The sequence below is a fragment of the Leuresthes tenuis genome, unplaced genomic scaffold (assembly GCF_036924035.1).
Source record: "Leuresthes tenuis unplaced genomic scaffold, fLeuTen1.0.hap1 SCAF_11, whole genome shotgun sequence".
NCBI classification, from domain to species: domain Eukaryota; kingdom Metazoa; phylum Chordata; class Actinopteri; order Atheriniformes; family Atherinopsidae; genus Leuresthes; species Leuresthes tenuis.
The window spans coordinates 21,144,551-21,158,288 of NW_027325365.1; positions in this window are offsets into that span (position 1 = coordinate 21,144,551).

The window sequence follows — 13,738 nt, forward strand, 5'->3', positions numbered from 1 at the left end:
AGATCTCATCGTAGGCGTTCATAACTTCTCCCACTCAATACTTGCCTGTGCTAATATTGTGAGATTGTGAGCAAGTCACTAACAAGCTGATTCGTTGCATTCCCAGGTTATTTTGTCTATCCCTTCATTACAGTTACAAAGCTGCTGCACAATTAATTTCCTTCTCTAATGGGGGTATGTCTGGAATAATCTTTTTGCTCCTTATGATGATGGTGGAGAGTGCTGTGGAGTGAGCATAATCTGATTTGCATTCACCTCAGGATTCATGTGAATTAGAGTGCACTGAGTTTTGGACTGTGAAAACGACAGATGGAGACATTTGTGATGCACCTGAAGGGGAAGACATAAATGTTTTACACGTGAGTTAGGGCTCTGATGAGTAAATATAGCTTCAGCAGTGATGTCAGAATGGCAGACGACTAAGATTTAGTCAGCGTCCAGCTGCCTGTGTCACCCTATGTGTCTGCTTGTTATTGTATCTTCTACATCTACTCGCAAGGCTATAAATTCTTTTTTTTTTCCACCTCCCTGAAAATATGTTGACAATGCTATCTACATATACATCTAAGCTGTTATCGTTTTGTTTCTTTTTGTGTGTCCATGATTAGCCTGTTAGGCAAGAGTCCTCCATTTTTAGCTCTCATCATTAAGGGCAATATCTCATTAACGGGATCCTTTTGACAACTACATTACTGAGTTTTTCATGTCAGATACAGTCTAGTTAATCTTTCTGACAATGCCATGCTGCCACGGCAACTGTCCTCGAGTCATGTGTCGCTCATTCCATATCCTGTGTTGCTGTACCTATATCAAATCAAGTTGCCTTTACATTGCTCAGATTCCTCATCCATCCATCCATGCTCCCCTCTCATCCTTCATCCTGTAAGCAACCTTTTACGATGAATTACTTATTGCTTAATCTTCTTTGAAATAGCTTTCCTCTCACTATCTGTCTTTCAGCACAAGCAGGCATTGTGATGATGCCGTGTCTCGGGTAAAGTTAATCTTGAAAACGTCCCTGCCCACAGATTGGCCCGGTGTCATGTGAGAAATGGAAATGTCACAGGAAGTCCCGTAAGAGGGATGGGAATAAATCTCCCCTAAATGACTGTGACGGCTGCCATGTCCAAGAGGAACATGTATAAATTAATGTGGCCTTGACACTCTCTCCCCTGAGCCAGTTGACATGTCTTCCCATGACTGCTGTGTTTTCTGTTGTCTCTCGTCAGACATGAACACAAAGTTGTAATTTAACTTCATCCTCATTCTTTAAGGTACGGGCTCTTGGCTCATGGCCTCAGTTCCTTGGACACTTTCAGGCAGTTGTTCTATTTCATGTTTGGGCATTTACTAAGTCTCACTGGATCCTACTCTCACTGCACTCGTTGATCTCAAAATGTCAAATGTTTCAGTTCCGTATCCTTCTTTTTTTAAGTGTATTAGATATCTTTTAAAAAATTTAAGTTCCTGTCAAACAGAGATCTCACTGAAATGTTTTTATCCCCTTTTTCTCCATTTCTGCATTTTGTCTGCCTTTTATCTCTTTGCCAAGTTTTCGTTTTCATGTCTTATTATCCTTTCCTACCATCCAATCGGCTGCATGACGCTAACTGTTAGGTCTCTGAAGAACAGTATGTTCACAAAGTATGATTACTATGCTATGAAAACAATGCTTATTGAGCATGGAGCAACATTCTGTCTGGGACTGGGAGCAGGAACCAATCGCAAGGACTACTAATCACAACTCTGGTGGATCGGTGAAGTATCTTATTAAAAAGTAATTGCCTACAAGATCACAATCATCATAAAAATCATGAGGGACTCTCTGATCTCTTAGAAGTGGTCTACTTTTCTTGTTAAATATATTGAATGTATGAACATCAAATCATTGAAAACAACATCAAACAGCTGCATTTGATTTAAAATGCTGTGCTTTATAAAAGGGCTCCCACATGAACCAGAATAGCTTCAATCCAGACAGTTTAATTAAAAAGTCAGATTTTATCAATGGCACAACACAGTGAAAACAAAGATTAGGGTTCTTATCCAACTATATTTGACTGTAAGCTTGTAATTATTAAAGAAGTTTGCTATATTCTTTTAAATTAAAGACAAAACATTGAGGATTCTAATCTCTTCAAATCTTTTAATCCTTCGATGAGAGCACTGAATGCACTGACAATAAAATACAAAGAAGAGTTAGCTGCTCTGAGAAGAGGTGCTGAAGTCATGCAGGCAACGGTTCTGGAGATGAGGGTAACTTAAGAAATAAAGAGGATCTATTAAAAAGAATCTGCCGTGCCAGTTTTCCCACGGGGACTTTTGGTTTTGGAATTCAGGTAAGAGTGGATAAAAAATTAAATTAAATTAATTCTGAAAACCTCTTTCTCTCTTAATGTTAACCTCTTATTTTTCTTGAGCTGGTTGCTCATGGACGGCTTTAGTTAAGCATCAAGGCCTTCCACAAGTTGAAAGAAATCAGGAGTACAGTTTATCATAGGAGATTTTTTTCTTAAAAAAATACATAGCATTTTTTTTGGCAAAGCCAGGTATACTGTAATAGCGAGTCATTTGATCTGAACGATAGCTTTTTTGGCAGAGGAAATTTGCATAATTTCATCTAACTCTTACTTGCCTTCCCCAGATAACTACAAGTAATTACCCTTCTACCTTCAGTTCTACCCTCATTAAACATTCATTGATCGTTCTCTCCTCAGGGATAAGCTTTGGTCACACACAGATTGTGTTATTACAATGATAATGACACAGATTTTATACTGCATTAAGCCAATTGCATGATTACACACTCAGGGAAAGAAAAGCAAAGACTGGTACCCTCTTCCTCAGTCCTCAGAATAGAAGCATCTGGATGAAAAGTATTTCCATTGTATCAGAAATTCAGGGTTTACCTTTCTCTTGCACAGCTGTGGGGCTTTTTATTTTCCCCAAGCCAATCACTTGGGAAACTGAAGCCCGTTGGGGCCAGTTCGAGTCTGAATGGTGTCATTCAGTCAGTCTCCACTGTGATGATAGCACAATCTCTGCACTTGAACGTTAGCAGGATTTTGAATTGTAATTTGTCTTGAACCTTGTCTTGAAAATTAGGTCACCAATAGAACTGGTTAAGTGCTGGTGAATACGATGTGTCCTAAAGCTGAAATATTTGGAGGCGCAAATCTGAAAAATGGAGCACCCGAGTTGGAGAGCTGCCTGAATGGAGAGTATTGCTTGAGGAAAAATCCCCTTTTTACTGCATGGGAATCTTGGTCATTATCAGCATATTGGTTTCTACTCGCCTGCATCCTGCCTCTGTTTTTGCTCCTGCTTCCATTATTGACTTTGCAGTCATGGTTATGCTTGAAAACGAGTTGTTTCTTATTTGTTTTTCCAACATCGCAGTGCAATCTAATGAACATTTTCTGAAAGGATAGAGGGCAGCTTGTGTTCTTGCTGAGCAAAAACATGTCACACATTTATGTTATGTGGAAATACAAAGGTGACCTAAACTCTTAAGATTTAGATGTGCTGGTATGCAAATGTAGATTTCTCACACAGCCACACTTGCTGTTTAGTTTTTTTTTTCTTTATTTTGTTTTGTTCTGCTTGCAGTCTCTGTGCTTAAATGACTTTTAGCAGTTGCTTCATACTTACCTTGTAGAGAAGAAAAAAATTGACAAGTTTACAGGTGCTCTCCAGGTCTGTATGCACTGCTTTTACAAGGCTTCATCGTCATTGGGTTGTTAACAGAAACGGCAGAAGTCAGTCAGGTGGACAAAAGACGAGAGAGCAAAATCCTGTTTGCTACAAATCCCTGGAGGCTCAGCAAGTGTGACAAAGGGCCAGTGTAGCACAGAACAACAATCTGCACTTTGACTCCATCTCTGTGTGTTTTACATCCTCTTAGTGGCCTTGATCTCTCGATCGACCACTTCTACTTTGGCCAATCAAGTGAAAGTTTGTTCCTTGCTCCCCCGCTCTGAGTGCTCTAATCTGTTTTTATTGAGGAGCTACAGTGTGACTCCACCAACAAGCCTGGAAAGTTTCAAGGGATTTCTTAATGATTCGTGTCATATATAATCAGTCATAGTCTTGGCAACAGCATATGGGAAAAGACAGGACTGGGAAAGAATGGGAGGTACTCCCAGTTTGTGCAACTAAGTAATAATGTACCATTATGATGATGGTGTTTTCTTCTATTCATTGTGGTGGCATCAAGGCATGCAGTGTGCCTTTGTTGCATTTGCGTTTTCTACAGACCTCCTGTGCAGTTCCTCAGCCACATGACAAATGAGTCTATTGACACATAGTCTCTTCCTTCCACAACCCCCCTTCTCCCCAGAGCAAATCCCGTTCCTTTAGCCCTTCTACTTGAAATTCAGATGAGGGGAATGTCAGGATCGGTTATCATCTGGACCTGAGCGGCATCTCATTCGGTTCCACATGATGGAGGTGAGGTGAACAGGAAATTTATTCCAAAATCCAATTCATTCTGTCACACCAAGACGAATTCTGCTTCAGGATACCGGCATTCTGTTTTTCAGTGTTTGATTTGATTTCATCCACATTATTTGTTTTTTTTCTTGTTTATTTGTTTGATACTGCTAAATTCTTCCATATTTTCTATTACATTTCCAACTACAAAAAGAAAATAGATTTGGCTGTTACTGCAAATTTCCCGTTGAATATCATAATTGTGTACGATTAAAGTATGACAACGTGTTATTCTTTCTTATTAAGATTTGATGTGATCCAATGGTTTACTTAGCTATAAAAATGTTTGGTATTGGCATTATATGAACCGGACTCATTTGGATTTTAGTGAATTGGATTTAAATTGGATCATAACTGAATTGCACTGGATTTAATTGGATTAAAATGAGATTGAAATGGACTGTATCTCTTAAAATGGTTGAAATGACCCTTTTGTTGTGAATTGGCATTACATAAATAAAACTGCACTGAACTGAACAGTCACTTGAGGCACATAAGATTTTTTGTTTTGTATCGCTGACAGATACAAAACGACAGCTTTATAAGATGCCCACAGTTTCTAACTTCAATTTTCTATCTACAGTTTCTATCTACAAATAAATAAAATGACATGTACAGATTATCCTCACCTCTTGAGAGAGATGAAGAGTGCAAAAGCCCAATAAAACAGTGAAATATAAATTCTATGTGTGGTTTGTTGGCATCAAATGTCATGTTTCAATTGTTTTAATTGCATTTCCTTTTCATGGTAATGCTACATCGTGCCTGTATCAGGCTGTGAATGATTTATATATTTCTGTATTCGCCTTTCTTTCTGTATTTGGGTGCGTTTTGCTGCAGGTGTGTTGTCAGTTTGGAGAAGTTTTCCCAGTGTCAGCATACACTATACGTATTCTATAGTTATGGTGTGCTGGGCCCTCGGGGTCACTGTAGCATCTGATTGTAAATAATTTGTGAAAAAAATGTTTTCATATGAAAACTAAGAGTGAAAACTGGGCCACAGCTGAAAAAAAGGCTAGACATTTTTGCACATTTAAAAGAATATCTTATATGCCCCCTTGGAGCATGTGCGTGTTTTTACACGTGCACCAGGAGAATGGTGTCTAAAAAGATCTACTTTACTGATGTGAGCCGCCTATCGAAAGACCTTCCCTGCAGCTCCGTGATCCGACTCATCTGCACGGTCCGGTTGACTCCTCCACACATACATTCACACTAGTGTGTACACACATACTGTTTCGCTACTTGCCGTGGGGATTAAGACACACCAATTATGCGCACCAGTTGATTTACAAAAGACCAGCAGAAAAGCCCAGTGGGGAGGTAGAGGTCCACAAAGCCATTTGCTGTGTGTCTGTCCTGGACCGGATATTACAGACGCAGTGCAGTGAGAATAATTAGGCACACCGTTTTTTCTTTAGACTTGAAAGACTTCTGAGGGAATTTAAGCTAAACAGCCAATAATGAGCATTAAAACTGGCACTCTCATGTCATTTCCTTCTTCCTCTCTTCTGGCCATGATTCCCTTTCCCATGTTGAATGAAAGCTGGATTAATCAGTCAGATTAATCCAGCTTTCATTTTTCACTTTTAGAGAAACTCTCCCTTGATGGTTGTCACTTATAAGTGACTTCAGTATGTAAACTCTGTGTCGAACAGATCAGGAAATCGGCAATTAACTGAAAAAGATCTGTGTTTGTGACAGAACATATGGCTGCATTGCTTGTAGTTTTTCCCTCCCTGGCAAGAATTGCAAATAAGAGCAAGACAAAGAGAAAACCCATTTGAAAAAAAAAAAACTGACCGACATGATACTGCAACACATCCTCTTCTAAACTTGCGGGGGGAAAAGAATAATGCACATATCCTAGCTGAATTTCTCTTGCATATCCTCACTGTGATTCTGTGGACAGTTCACATCTTTCAAATGGTGTTCAGATATGTTCAGTGATAAGTGTGCACTTAATGCTTAATAAAACTCACCAGAATATTCGAAAATACATGCAAAACCAATAAAATTATGAGTAATGTTTTATGATGAATCGTATCACCTGGACGTTTTGACTGTTAAAAACCCTGTAGGTGTAAACACATAAATAACTTAAGAAGTCATTGCTTCAACTTCAGTGAAGATGTTTTTTTTTGTGAAATTGGACAAATCTTAAGCATAAAACATGCCAAACACATGCAGCCACTTTATTTCTGATACATACATGGAGAGATAGGTGTTTATTGATTACTTCTGTTGGATGTTAGTGTGCTGTTTAAGCAGCACGTTGGCTGGTTGCTTAGGTGTACACTGTTGTCCTTACTGGACTTGTGTTTTGAGAAAATATATTCTAAAGTAAATTCATTTATTCCAGCTATGGGAGTTACGAGTGCTCCCTGGTGTTTTCTCTCAGTTGTCATACTTCAGTAGCTTTAGTCAAAATACACTCTCATCTTCTTTGTGTTCTGCCCTATCAGAATCTTGTGGTCATTTTCTGTTTTATACCCACTCCTGTTAATCCTCCAGACTTCATATTCTGTCTCCTTCTGCCAAATTGTCTTCTTCTTCCACTTTCCAACCCTCTAAGCCTTGGACAGCCTACCTGTTTTTAATCATGCCTATGTGGTCTGGTGTGCATTATTTATTTTGGAATTAACTAGTCATGAAGTGTAATAGCTATGCTTGGTGTAGAATATGTAAAGCAGAGTGGATCCTTATCCAGGCTAGCCATCCAACCACATACGATGATTAAACAGTTATCCATAAGATCTGGCTGTGTACCCTGCCTGTTAATCACACAGAAATAATTAACAGCTCAATGATCGATTCATCCACATACACAACTGTTGATATAGCATTTGTTTGATATTCTGGTTCCTGGTATGTTTGTGGATAAGAAATGGCTACCACTGGAAGAATCCAGTCTTCCAGTGGACTGATTACCCTTGTAAATCAGCCATGTGTGAAATAATTTCACTAAGACAGAACAGGCAATTAATTTCCCATTGATTCCCAACCTGGCCTTTACAAATCTGCAAAGTAATGAGAAAGCAGATGGACTCATGAGAACATGGTGGCTTTTGTACCTTCATTAAGGAACCACGTGGTATTGCAGCATCTTGATGCTGTCAAAACTGTGGTGCATAGAAAGGAGGACCCAGATGCAGACTTTCAAAAATAACTTATTTAATAATTTATTTAACAAAACACAAAAAGCACAAAGGCAAAAACGGCTGAGCCGGATAATCAAAAACCTAAAATGTGGCAAAACTAATGAGACAAAAAAAATAAACAAGACTATGAGAACGAAGACTAAGATTATGGTTAACAAACAAAACAAGACTATGGAACTATTGTCACACCTGGTTCTTGGCTCACCTGTGTTCCATCTTCCCTTGATTGTTCCATTAATTTAAATACCTGGTCTTCTCTGCCATTCTTCGCTCATGTGTTAATGTTTTGTTATGCCTGTTTGGTTTATAACCTGGATCTTGACCTTTAGTGTTTTTGTGGATTATTTTCAGTTCTTGGAGTACCTTGGTTTTTTGTCGACTTCTCTTCTCACCAGGCCACGTTTTTCTCTGTGTGAGAGTTTCTTTTCTCCAATAAACTTTTGTTTGAACTAAGAGTTTTGTTTCTCTTGACTCTGTGGCCGCACCAGGGTCCGCACTTCATTAGGGTGCGACAACTATGAATTTAAATAAACAAGACTATGAATAATAACAAGACTATGATTAACTGTGAGGCAAACCGTTGCATAAAACATGGACTTAAGTGACATGAGGAATTCGCAATGACTGTGAGTGAACCTGGAAACTAAATACTGTTGGGAGGTTGATTAGTGATGAGGTGCAGCTGTGGAACAGAAAACAGGTGACTTGAGTGAGACTAAGTGACAGGGGAAAAAACATGACAAGAACCTGAAAACATAACAAAGAACCTGAAAACATGATAAAAGACCTGAAAACAAGAATAATCCAAAAAACAAAACGTGACAGATGCAATGCCCCATTGTATTTAAATGCATCAAAACATCTGCTCTGCCCTTAAAAGCCTTGGAAACTAGTAAAGTATTTTCAGTGACCACTAAATGGCCTCTTTCCATTTTAGATTCCTGTTCCTGACTGGTCCAGGTCGCCATGCAAAAACAGGGATAGTCTGCTGTGAGGGATGTAACATCCCTTTCATATCAAAGCAGCATTCATCCTGAGAAACAAGAATTCCAAACGATACTCACAGGGGAGTTTCCCAGGCAACGTCTACTTTGGAAGAGCTTTTCGTCAGTAAAAATGTTCCTCAAGGACAAAGATGTCTTAAATAACTATTTCCTTAAGACAAGATTTTCACTTTTCACTTTCACCTTTAATCTGAGAAAAGCCAAAATTTCTGCCGTTGTGTCAGTTCATAATTCAAGAGCTGTTAGAGTTAAGTGTTTTTTTTTTTAACATTTCTCACTTGACTAAATGTACTCAACTCCATGTAAAGCGTGAACATTATTCACCCACTGAAGATCTATTTATGAGCTGACTCCTCCTGAGCATTTTACTGTTGATCCAGTTTACTCACGTGAGCTCATGAAATACAGTCAATCTGCTACATTGTCAAACTGATGATGAATATGCTGTACTTCTGCCAAACTGGGTGCAGGTGTTCAACATTAAAATTTGTCATGAGAGACAGCAAGACATGCAGAAACATAAAAAAGAAAAGAAAAAAAGACTTTGCATTTCATACTTCTGCCGATCTCAATTTGGACTTGACTGGATTTTGTTTCGGAGTCATTTTAAGCCTTTAAATACTTAACTGGAAAATCCCTCGATACCCATCTAACCAGACCAGTGCAGTCAGGTACTTTGTTTTTGTCCCTGAAGTCAGAGCAGTGTGTCATAACACACGGATTATGAGGGTTTAGAAAATGTGATGTAAAACCCACAGTTTCATTGGGACATTTCCTGTTGTTAACACAGAGAAACTGGCATGTAACCCATCACAGGTACACTTCAGGGTACTGGGAATAAAAAAAAATGTCCCCATTCTGAAGGCTTTATGATTGCAAGTGATGCCCCTCTGTGCTGAGATATACCATCTTTGGGCCTTATTACCCTGAAGTGTAGCAAAAAAGCATAATAGTATAGTATATGTGTGCATTTTCTCTGGTTACATCAGATGAATTCATCATTAATATCAATACAATAGATTTTGTAAACAAATTGGTAAATCTATTCATTTCTCAGTGGAACAATGCGGCAGCCCTAGTCTGCACCATTCAATATTCAGCATGCAGGAGTTAGAAAAACTGCTACTGCATTTGTGACTGTCTGGGACTGAGTGGTAAGGTTAAGGGCACAGGTTTTCAACAGAAATTAAAAAGGTGGGTGTAATGTATCGAATAAAGAAAACCGCAAAGCAATTATGCAACAGACTGTAGAAAACAACTCATTCAGTGGCACACTGACAGCTTTGGCTGCCAGCGGCCTCAGTGACAGAAGAAAAACCTGCTGGTAACTTTTAATGACCTGTAAAAGTTGTATTGCGAGAAAACCATGTGTTATTCGTATCACATGCTTTACTGAATACCTTGCACTGTGTGTGAGAGGATGAGGAGGCAGAGAATGCCCACTGCCATATTTTATAGGCGCCAAAACCATTTACAGTGAAAAAAAATAAATAGCACTAAACCAAACAAAAAAGAAGCCACAGCTTCTCCCCCACATTTCAACACAAAGGAGATTCAGGTTATAGCTTTCCGTTATTAGAAGGAAGTGATACTCTCGAGAAGGAAAATGTATTTTTTCTGGTTTGTGCTGAAGCATTTATGATCCAAATGAGCAGGAGTATAGACATTCTCAGCATGTAGCTGCCTGAGGCAAAATTGTTGAAGGTGAGTTCATGTCTGCAGGTTAAATGCTACATCTGCAGATTAGCAGCTGAATCATTTGTGTCTGTTTTATTTTAAGAATCTTTTAGTTTGGAGATATTTTCAGCAATACATCAGGTAAATGGACACAGTTTGGATTCTCCTCATGCTGCCTGTAATAAATGTCTTTTTTGACCTTGGGGAATGTGCAATGCCTACCAAATAGCTGCAATACATATCCTGTATCCTAAATTATAACCTCCTTGATTTTTTTCATTCAGTAGGTATCTTGAAGTCTTGCATATAATTAGTTAGGGCTTTTTCTGAAAAGGGGATTTCATGTATAACTTCAGATGGAATAATATTAGCTGAAATTCTTTGAGAACAACAAAAACGGCACTTGAATGATTGTAGTTCCTCTTTGCCTTATCAGGGTCGCCTGGTAATGCTGGGTAGCCACACTATAGATGATAATTGAGGTACACAAACTGACAAGGATTTCAGTAAGAGGTGGACCCAAATGCTAAATGACTCAAAGACAGAGGTAGGCAGATAGACAACAATTAACTTTTTTCTTTAATAAAAGAAAAAATCAAGGCAACAGAAGAAATAATACTATGCAGTATATGTATTGATGAGAGTAATGACTAACATGACACAGATGTGGCAATCTGAAAACCTATATTTGACAGGTTTGCAGGAGGGGGGGCGGCACGTGGGGCCCTGGTTCCCTGGCTCCTTCGCTCCATGGGTATGCGGGCTCTACCTGGGGCCTTCCTCTGCTGTCCGCTGGGCTGGAGCATAGCTTTCTTGTGATGGGCTGCCTGGTTTCTCTCTTCCTTACCTCATGGGGGTTACTGGTTGCCTGTCTGCTTCTGATCTATGGAGTGGGTGTGGTTGTGCCCCCTTCCCCCATCACTATACACAATTCAAGTGGAGCCTTTAGCATATAATTGACACACACAGATATGCAAGCATTCATTCATTCACATGCTCACCCCAAGATTATAATGTGACTTTTGGCTTTAGTGATAATGTACAGAAATTTTCCATCTCATTTACGTGCTGCTGGTGATGTTGTTGCTGTTTGTTTGTTGTGTGTTTCTTCCCATTTATGTTTCTGCAGGTTCTCCTGACGATCCAGTGTATGGCCACAGTCTTTCCTCTCCACAGATGCAACAGTTTGTTACCCGGTTTTTGGCTATAGGTGTCTATCTTTTCAAGCTCTCCTTTCACTCACTCCCTCTCTTTCTATAATCTCTCCTTTAAAAAAACAAACAATGGCGCTGCAAACTATGACAGGCACACTGTGGGCTTCGGCTTTGCTGATTCCTGTGTCTCTGGGTCCAGCCAGGAAGATAAAAAAAAAAAAAACGAAAAAAGACAAGGATCTAAAGTGCACAAGGAAAACTACTTTCAAAATAAAAGACTAAGTTGACTAAGTTAAATGTCTCAAAAATCCCTTAAACAAAGAGCAAAGTCCTGACAGATGATACAAACAGTATGATATTTATGTCACTTCTGCATAACGCAGTTATTTATTTTGTTAATACATTATTTCAAATGCAGAAGAACGTCCGTGTAGCAACGCGGTCCACGGCGTGTTCCAACACGGTCCAGGTTGCAAAAACAAAAACTTGGCAAAACCAAGTTAGTGTAACTGTTTGACGTAGATGTGACATGATGTAATGATCCACACTGTAACATTTACTCATAACAGCAATGACATTTTTTCCTTTTTTTTTCTTTTCATTGGATTGTTTTAGATGCCAAATAATACATTGTTCTCATGGTCTTGACAAGGTCTTTTGCAGGAACAACACTGACTATTCATAAGAACTTCAAATGACCCCACTTGAAAAAATACATAAAAAAATTCCCTGTAATGGAGATGCTTTCCCTAGTTGTTCAGATAAATCAGTTTGGCTAACCCTGACTAAAACCAACAGAAAAGACTATATGTTTGGGCTTCATTCTTAGTTTGACTTGTTTCCTATTTTCATTGAGAATAGATAACACCTTCCACCAGGTTTGACTCTTATGTCTGCCAAGACTCCATTTTATAAAGTGAATCATGCCAAGTTTTGCTACTAGTTTTAAAAAAAGGGAAAATGATGTATATATATTTATATCTATATAGATATAGATATAAATATATATGAATACACTCATCCCTCAACCCTTCTTCCTTCCTCTCCTTGCCTCACTGAAAAGCCCTGTTCATATCGCCATGTTTACTGCATGTTGACATGGAAATATTTTAGGGTAAAATAGCAATGATTCATATATACACACGGTCTCACTGCCTTCTGTGTTTGTCTTCAAACTTCAGTTTTCCCCAAAAATCGTGTATATAAACCATGTTTAGGAAGAGGAGATCACACACTGCCTTATTCTCAAGACTCTGACACACTGGGATGCATTATTATATCTACAGCCAAGGAGATACTGCGCTTTTCAACTTCTTCATGGAAAACTTATGGACTTTTAACAAAGTGGCACATTTTCGGGGGTCTAAGGCTGTCGGATGCCAGTGATGGCAACCTGCTGAGTGTGTAACTATTTAGGCATCGTGATACACTATACAATTCTTTTACTTGTAATCTTATTTAAGTGTTTAATTGTGAAACATTTTTCCAAAGAGGGAAAGTAAGAGCGTACCGTGGATGGTGAACCTCTGCAAAGAACTTCAGTCCTAATACTGAAGAGATTGGAGACTGTGGCATTTTCCGTTGACCTCTAAAGAGCCAAGAAAACAGAAAGGTTGTCGAATGACTTGCAGACCGCTGGAAACCTATTTCGTTCTTTTCATCACCTGTGTTCGTGTGTCTGAAGTGTGTGTGGATGTTTACAGATAACAGCAAGCTGGTGATCCATTGCTATGGCAGTGGGCATGACGACTCGTCTCCAGGCTTGACGTTCTTTGCTACCGTTTACTAAACAGCCCAGATAGGACACCACTGTTTTAGTAAATACAGAGGATGGTGTGTGAGTGTGTGTCCTTGAGTGTGTTTTGGGTCGAATTGGTACCAGGAAAGTTTGCTTTCTGTCAAGATAGAAGTTACCCCCAGTGACATGATGGCTCCAAGGCACTCTTGAGGACGTAAACTGGAACATTCTATCTGCCGAACATAATCTGACACACACTAAGGTGTGATTTTAATTATTTTACTTATCTATAATCTGCACAGTTCTTATACACACAAATCTCTCATGCACAACAGCTCTAGAATAATCGCCCTCTGAGTTTATATTATAAACATTATAAACACTGCTCACAGACACACTCATAGTTGTGTGTTTGCGGGTGTGTTCGGTTAGTTCGACAGGTGTGTGGAAGACTGCCACGAGCCAGGCAGCAGGTGGAGATGGGGATTTATAGATTTTAATCATGTCACTCTG